The sequence below is a fragment of the Phyllostomus hastatus genome, unplaced genomic scaffold (genome assembly GCF_019186645.2).
Source record: "Phyllostomus hastatus isolate PE091 unplaced genomic scaffold, TTU_PhHast_1.1 phas_contig_40, whole genome shotgun sequence".
Taxonomy (NCBI): Eukaryota; Metazoa; Chordata; class Mammalia; order Chiroptera; family Phyllostomidae; genus Phyllostomus; species Phyllostomus hastatus.
Window position 1 is genome coordinate 35,936,505 of NW_025333872.1, and position 9,066 is coordinate 35,945,570.

At 36.8% G+C, this 9,066-nt stretch overlaps 1 pseudogene; it reads left to right on the forward strand.

Annotated features, from left to right (window-relative positions):
- Nucleotides 1-3,663: 3,663 nt before the first annotated feature.
- Nucleotides 3,664-5,727, forward strand: LOC123821810 (annotated as a pseudogene).
- The last annotated feature ends 3,339 nt before the right edge of the window (nt 5,728-9,066 follow it).

A 9,066-nucleotide genomic window follows, 5' to 3' on the forward strand; every position in this document is an offset into this window, starting at 1 on the left:
AATCTGATCCTTGCTCTATTTAATGTATAAAGTCACCACCATAAACTATTGAAAAATTTCCATCACCATAATGAGTAATAAAAAATGTATAATACCTTAGATCAAATGTCATGTTTATGTTTCATTTTGTTTAATATAGGATATAACGACCTCCCTTAGAGAAGGTCATCTTAATGAATCTCTCTATCCATATCTACTTGAGCAGCTTGAATTTAAACTGATGTTTGGGATAAGTCTCTCACCGATGAGAAATTTATAATAAATCATCACTGAAATTCAAAACTTGCCTTGGAAAGAAAGGGTACATTTGCTGGGCAATTAGCAAATGCAGAAATCCTTTAAATCACACACTTACCTGAGGAACTTTATGCTGTGCTGATGAGAGACAGACTCTAATATTAAGCCTTTCCACTTTACACACATATGCACATACCCACAATCTATGAACATGTTAAGACCCATATGTTCAAACAACCCATTTAGAAATTGCTAGATGAGACCAACATGAATTCCCTACTTCCTCTCTCATTTGAAAAAAAATTTACTATTCATCACCTTTCTTCTTCCTGGGATCCGTTGCATCAGTTGTAAAATCATGCCTCTCACCTACTATTAGATACCTGCCTTGCTTTGTGGTAGGTGACAAAGACTGCAATTGTATTTTAAGAATAAACCCTTAAAGATTTTCAGAGTCAAAGAAATGAGTCTCTAATTGTAGATAATTAACTTCCAGTGGGAGCTGCTTTGGTTGCCACATGAGATGCCTTACCCATTGCTTCTCAGACCAGACCACCAAAGTAATTAACTGCATGTGCTTAATGTCCATTCATTTTGAGAGAACCACCCAGTGAGCAGCTCCTGACCTGACTAGTTGTGCTGCTAACTCTACTGTAAAAGCAATTTCTGTTCTGGATGTTCAGCAAACACATAGCTGAAGACAGGGTAGAATCATAATTTTTAATCTGTTTCTTCATCTTCAAACCTCACAATGTTGGAGTTTTCTGAGGAATTTTAGTTCAGCTTTTATTATTTACTGAGGAAGCCTGGTACAATAAAGGCTTCCTCTTAGCATAGATAAGACTAACAGACTAACATTTCTTTGGGTAAGTAGGATTATTTATCAGGAAGCTGTTGATAGTTCATTGCCGACCTGTAAAAACCTAGCAAGAATGAGGTCAACTAAAATAATGGGTCCATTTAAAGTTTGGGTCATGTAAAACCTCATTAAGGGTCACATTATTTCAGCAAAGAAAATATTGCAGAGAGCTCTCCTCTTAAAAGGAGATAGCTATTTTTTTTTCTGCTGGAGAGCTTCCAAACCACACCATTGCAAAACTTAAACACTTCAGACCATTGAAAGTTAATGTTTAACTGTCTTGTTCTAGTTGTCTTGAAAACCCTTTCCCCCTTGGTAATTGGTTTTTCTTGAAATCCAGGTGTCATTTGGCTTTTAATCCTGATTATGTTACTTATGCTGGGTGAATTAATTTAATTGCCCATAGGTTATTTTTTTACACTCTACATAAGGTAAAGTGTATTCTACATTGCTCTGTGTGATTAAGAGAAGTAATAATCAGCATTTTACTAGACTTGGCGAAAACAGTTAAGCAGGGCCAGCCGAAGGCATGATTATGAAATGCCTGAAATTTTTAAAGCCCTTGCCTTTTAATTTCTCATTTAACTCTTTTTGTGCCCTACTCTCTCTGAAATCTTGTCCAGCCAAGAGCTGTGTGACCCCTCTGAACATCAGTTTCCTCATGTGTTGGAGGATGAACTGAGAGCATGCATAATATCATGTACAACATATGGTCTAATACATAGTAGATGGTCACAATTGTTGGGTCATCATCCTTATCCTCATCAACATCTCCTAAACCACAGTAGTGAAGGATAATTAATACTCATTTTCAAATTGCTTATAAGAATATTGCTTTTAATAATTTCATTCATGAAAACCAGAAAATTGTCTAAACTCCAAAGAACGTGTCTGACATTTAGTTTCTGTAAGAGGTGGAGAAGAGATGTGGTAGCAGGTTGGCAGAGGCTTTACCCCCCTGCAGTGATGTGACAGCTGCCTGATCTTACTGAGAAAAAAGTTGGTCAACTGAGTCTGGCAAGGAGGTCAGGTAGCATGCAGTACCTGATTGCTCTCTCCACAACTGGAGAGCCTATGTCCCAGTTCAGTTCCAAAGCCACTCCCCTGGAAGGCCACAGATCTGTTTTTCCCACCTCTCTCTTGCCATCAACCATTCACTTAAAGGTCTCATTAGTTAGTGCATTTTTAAATGCTGTAGTAGCTGAGGCAGATGTAGGACTTGTAAAATCTGAAGCTTGCAATTATAAAATTATAGAGGCCATCTTTAATTGAAAGAATGCAAAATAATAGATATAAGTGAATATTTAATTAGAATAAGATAAGAAATTACCATGAAATATACATTTAAAAAAAGAGACAAATATCACCACAAAATTCATGCTTTCATTTGCCTTCCTGACACACCCTATAGTGTTTTTATTCCTCCTAACTTTTTTCCATTTCCATATTCTGATTGTTTCCTCATGTATTTCCTGATAGAAGAGAATTTCTGAGTTAAGTTGGCATCAATGAGAATCTAAATCTTTCTTACAATTTTATATGTATGATGGTTTGAAGAATTTTCCACAAATGAACTTCAGGCTCTGAACATTTCAAATCTCTTATTTCTTTCTCCTCTGTTATCCATTTACTTCTGGCATTGTAGAATAGGTTCCTATTGCATTCCAACCTTTAACCCTGTGTCTTCATTCCATGATCCCAAGCAAGTGGGAATCAGGAATATTTCTGAAAGTATTCCTTCATGAGGACAGTTAGCAACAATTTAGTTTTATCCAGAAGTAAATGCAGACTACATAAATACATTTCACTAAACCCAAACTAAAAGGATCACCAACTCCATTTCCCATTAGCCAAATACCTAAAATGTCCATAGCCAATCTGACACCACGCAACAGAAAGAGATATGGAGAGGAATTTGAAATGGGAAGAGGTAGCAGTCTTAGCTGACTGTGGCTAAAATGTTTTACTTTTTCAACTCTTAAAAAACCCTATGCCTGAGCAAATGAAATTCCCCAAAGATATAAACTTCTTTAGCTTAACAGAAAATACACCTCTCAACAGAGAGGTTAGTCCAATACAGAAATCTGAGAATGAAGAAGAGGATCTACCCTTCTGTACTTATGGAGGGAGCTCTTTTATGCAGAAGAACTTGGCAACCTATAAATACTTATATATGTGTAATAAAATAATATCAGTATTATTACTAAAATCTACTGTGCCCAAGCATGAGGTGATATCAGAGACAGAAATTGCAAAACCTGGCTGCTTGGGGAATGGAGAAGGAATTTGAATTGACCTCCTCCTGAACTATGAAGAACCTGATCATCTCCTGCCTCTTTCTTCAGTCCTGCCCAAGGTGACCTGAAAAAAAAGTTAGAGCTTGGACAAGTTAGAGTTTGCCTGTTTAAGCCTCAGTATCTCATCTATAAAATAGCAATGATAGTACTTTCTTATAGAATTGTGGAAAGAATTAAATGGACAGTATAAGTCTACTAGTTGGCTCCTCATAGATGACTAAGATATTGTAGCTATTATTCTTACTATTCACATTTCAATTTATAACTATAATGGAAGAACCAGGAGGGGAATATTGGATCACCAAGGATCCCGGGATTCCAGACATAGGATACAGAGCATCAAAGGTCAGACTCTATAAATACTAAAAGAGATGCTTTCAATTCCAGCTTTTTCACCTTCTCTTAGGGGCCCAGTAGCAATGTAGTGAAAGTGATCATGGCAACATTACAACCACAGTGCTCTATGAATAGAATTTGTCAATAAACATGAGGCTTTTAGGAGGCAACAGTAATTCATATCTGGCCTAGATCTTCCTACTGATGTAGGCTCTAACTCTGAAACTGCATGAATTTGGGAAGTGTTTTAGACTGAGAGAGTTTGATATTTGAATAAGATCAGCAAGTTGCCCCTGATAATGGCTGCAAAGAACTGACACTGTGCACCCAGCAGGTAATAGTGGCTCTGTAAAGATTTTATGAATTCAACTAAAGTGATCTATCCTCAGAGGTCCTGGACACTTCTGCTTGGGCATGGCACAAGCTCTGAGTAGCCTGAGATGTCAGACAATTAAAGCAGCAGGGCACCACCATTAGTGATTGGCTCTGAAGTCTGACTATCCTAGGTCCCAAATTCTAGGTCTAGCATTTAACATCTTTACAACTTTGGGCAAGCTACTTAAATTCTCTGTGTCTCAGTTTCTCATTCTAAAGTGAGAATAATAAAATACCTCATAGGGTTATAATGAGTATTAAAGTAAAGATTAAATTAGCCCTGACTGGTGTGGCTCAGTTGGTTGGGCACTGTTCTGTGAAGCGAAAAGTTGCTGATTCAATCCCAGTCAGGGCTTGTGCATGAGTTGTGGGTTTGGTCTGTGGTCAGGGTGAAAGGCAACCAATCAATGTCTCTTGCATAGATGTTTCCCTTCCTCTCTTTCTCCCTCCCTTCCCCTCTCTCTAAATAAATAAACAAATGAAATTTTTAAAAAAAATAAGGATTAAATTAGATAATATTTCTAAAAGGCTTTAGAACAGTGCCTGGCAAGTACTCTTTGCAGGTGTTCAGTAACAGCTAGCTCTAATGTTAAATGGGAAATCTAGTGGACATGTCCAGCAGGTATTTGGTTTAGTGGATCTGGCACTCAAAAAAGAGATATTAATTTAAGATAGATTTTAGAGAAAGGCAGCAAAGCAAATAGAAACCAAGGTAGCAGGAGTAGTGACAATTGCAACAGTATGTTAATCTAAAAGTGAGTTAGAAAAGAGGATGAGCTGCAGATACAGAAGTCAAGATTCCAAAACCAAGAGGCATATCCAAAAAGATAAAACAGACCTGTCCTTCATAGAGTGACATGGTAAGTGAAGAAGACAAAAGTAAGAAAAGGGGGCAAGAGGAGAAACAAGCTATAAAGCAGCTTTAAAAAGGATGAAGAGGGCCTAAACAAAGAAAATAAGCCAACAAAAGAGCCAGACATAAAAGAGAAGAAGTTGAATCAAAAGGGAAAAATTTGGCTAACACAGGAGTTATATCAACCTCTGACTCTGAAGAAAGAGATGATCAAGAAGGCAAAAAGAAGAGAAAAGGTGGAAGAAAATTTCAGACTGATCATAGAAGGAATATGCTAAAAGGCCAACATGAGAAAAAAATAGCAGAAAAAAACACAAGCAAAAGGAACAAATGGAAACTGGGCAGCAGAATAAAAATGAAGGAAAGAAGCCAGCAGTTAAGAAAATGAAGAAGAGAGAAACATCAATGGATTCTTGACTTCAAAGAATACATGCTGAAATTAAAAATCCACTCAAAATTGATAATCTTGATGTGAACAGATGTGAACGAATATACTGAGGAAGAAAATACGGCAATTCGAAATGACTAGATTATCATGAAAAAGTCTGCAGTGTTGTATAACAAGTTTAAAACATGTTTTTGATTGGTGTAAGGGATTCTGTAATCACTCAAGAGCTGAATAAACCTTTTGCTGCACAAAGATGTCATGAGGAAGCGAATAAAATAAAAAATTAAAGGAAGAAAGAGCCAAATAAAAAGCTAGAAAAGGAACAAACAAGTTCAAAGACTCAAATGGAGGATGTGATGCTCAGCACAGTAATCAACCATAGCATGTGAAAAAGAAGATAAGGTAATCAATAAGAAAAAGCCATCCCGTGAAGACAGAGACTGAAATATCTCTGAAGGATTCTACATTGACATATAATGGATATACCAAACATTTGAGAAGTTTGTAATGGTTTTCATTTGAAATACTTAAATGGCTGAAAGGTTTTTTGTTGTTGTTGTTCTTTTTTTTTTATTTTAATTGCTGTTGCAGTAGAATTTTTTATCTTTTACTCCCATTCCAACCCACCTACCCAGCCCATCCCTCCTCCCTCCCATTTCTACCCATCCCTAGTTTTTATCCATGTGTTCTTTATACTTGTTCCTGTAAACCCTTCCCTTTTCCCCTGAAATTCCTCTCCTCTCCCCTCTGAACACTGTCAGATTATTTTCTATTTCAGTGTCTTTGGTTATATTTTGCTTATTTCTTTGTTTTGTTCTTTAGTTTCCTGTTAAAGGTGAGATCATATGCTATTTGTCTTTCACTGCCTGGCTTATTTTGCTTAGCATAATGCTTTCCAGTTGCATTCATGCTGTTGCAAAGGGTAGGAGCTCCTTCTTTCTTTCTGCTGCATAGAATTCCATTGTGTAAATGTACCATAGTTTTTTGATCCATTCATTTACTGATGGGCATCTAGGTTGCTTCCAACACTTGGCTATTGTAAATTATGCTGCTATGAACATTGGGGTGCATAGGTTCTTTTGTATTGGTGTTTCAGGGTTCTTAGGATATAATCCCAGCAGTGGAATTGCTGGGTCAAAAGGCAGATCCATTTTTAGTTTTCTGAGGCAATTTCATACTGCTTTCCATAGTGGTTGTACCAATCTGCAGTCCCACCAACAGTGCACTAGGGTCCCCTTTTCTCCACAACCTCTCCAACACTTGTTGTTTGTTGCTTTGTTTATGATGGCCATTCTGACTGGTGTGGAGTGGTATCTCATTGTGGTTTTAAGTTGCATCTCTCTGATGATAGCTAGCAATATTGAGCATCTTTCCATGTGTCCCTGGATCCTCTGTATGTCCTTCTTGGAGAAGTGTCTGTTCAAGTTCTTTGCCCATTTTTTAACTGGGTTGCTTGTCTTCTTAGAGTGGAGCTGTGTAAGTTCTTTATATATTTTGGAGATTAAACCCTTGTCTGAGGTATCATTGGCAAATATGTTTTCCCATATAGCTGGTTCTCTTTTCATTTTAATACTGTTTTCTTTAGCTGTGCAGAAGCTTTTTATTTTGATGAGATTCCATTTGTTTATTCTTTCCTTTATATCCCTTACTCTGGGGGACGTATCAGTAAAAATGTTGCTGCGTGAAATATCTGAAATTTTCCTGCCTATGTTCTCCTCTAGGACTTTAATGGTGACATGGCTTATATTTAAGTCTTTTATCCACCTTGAATTTATTTTTGTGTATGGTGTAAGTTGGTGCTCGAGTTTCATTTTTTTGCACATAGCTGTCCAGTTCTCCCAACACCATTTGTTGAAGAGACTGTTTTTACTCCATTTTATGTTGCTGCCCCCTTTGTCAAATATTAATTGGCTGTAGATACTTGGGCTTATTTCCGAGCTCTCTGTTCTGTTCCATTGGTCCATGTGCCTGTTTTTATGCCACTACCAGGCTGTTTTGATTACAGTGGCCTTGTAATACAGTTTGGTATCAGGGGTTGTGATCCCTTCTACTTTGCTTTTCTTTCTCAAAATTGCAGCAGCTATTCAGGCTCATTTATGGTTCCATATAAATTTTTGAAGTTTTTGTTCTATGTCTGTGAAATATGCCACTGGTACTTTAATAGGTATTGCATTGAATGTGTAAATTGCTTTGGGTAGTATGAACATTTTGATGATGTTAATTCTTCCAATCCATGAACACAGTATACGTTTCCATTTGTTTGTGTCTTCCTTAATTTCTTTCTTCAGTGTTGTGTAGTTTTCTGTATGCAGGTCTTTCACTTCCTTGGTTAGATTTATTCCTAGGTATTTTATTTTTCTTTTTGCTATTTCAAATGGGATTTTTTTCTTGATTTCTGCTTTTGCTGTTTCATTGTTGGTGTACAGAAATGCCTTTGAATTCTGGATATTGACTTTGTATCCTGCTGTTTGGCCAAATTCGTTTACTAGGTCAAGCAGTTTCTTGGCAGAGTCTATAGGATTTTCTAGGTACACTACCATGTCATCTGCAAACAATGACAGTTTTGTTTCGTCCTTTCCAATTTGGATGCCTTTTATTTCTTTTTCTTGTCTGATTGCTGTGGCTAAAACTTCCAATACTATATTGAATAGAAGTGGTTGAAAGTGGACATCCTTGTCTTGTTCCTGATCTTAGTGGAAAAGATTTTAGTTTTTGCCCATTGAGTGTGATGTTGGCTGTAGGTCTCTCATATATGGCCTTTATTATGTTGAGGAATGCTCCCTCTATTCCCACTTTGCTGAGTGTTTTTATCATAAATGGGTGCTGTACCTTTTCAAATGCTTTTTATGCATCTATTGATATGATCATGTGATTTTTGTCTTTGCTTTTGTTTATGTGATGAATTACATTTACTGATTTGCGAATATTGAACCATCCTTGCATCCCTGGGATGAATCCCACTTGGTCATGGTGTATGATCTTTTTAATATATTGTTGGATGCAGTTTTCCAATATTTTGTTGAGGATTTTAGCGTCTATGTTCATCACTGATATTGGCCTGAAGTTTTCTTTCTTTGTTGTGCCTGTATCTGGTTTAGGGATTAGGATGATGCTGGCTTCATAAAAAGAGTTTGAGAGTTTTCCATCATTCTGGATTTTTTGGAATAGTCTGTGGAGGATAGGGGTTAGCTCTTCCTTAAATGCTTTGTAGAATTCTCCTGTGAAACCATCCGGACCTTGGCTTTTGTGTGTTGGGAGTTTTATGATTACTGATTCAATTTCATCTGCTGTTATTGGACTGTTCAGACTCTCTGCTTCTTTTTTATTAAGTTTTGGAAGATTATATTTTTCTAGAAATTTGTCCATATCACCTAGGTTTTCAAATTCCTTGGCATACAGTTCTTAATAGTAATTTCTTAGAATCCTTTGTATTTCTATAGTGTCAGTTGTAATCTCTCCTCTTTCATTTCTGATTGTGTTTATTTGGGTCTTCTCTCTTTTTTTCTTGATGAGTCTGCTTAAAGGCTTGTCAGTTTTGTTTATCTTTTCAAAGAGCCAGCTCCTGGATTCATTGATCCTTAGAATTGTGCTTTTAGACTCTATGCCACTTAATTCTGCTCTGATCTTGGTTATTTCCTTCCTTCTGCTTGTTCTGGGCCATCTTTGTTGTTGTTCCTCGAGTTCTTATAGACGTAGGGTTAGGTTGTTTGTTTGAAATGTT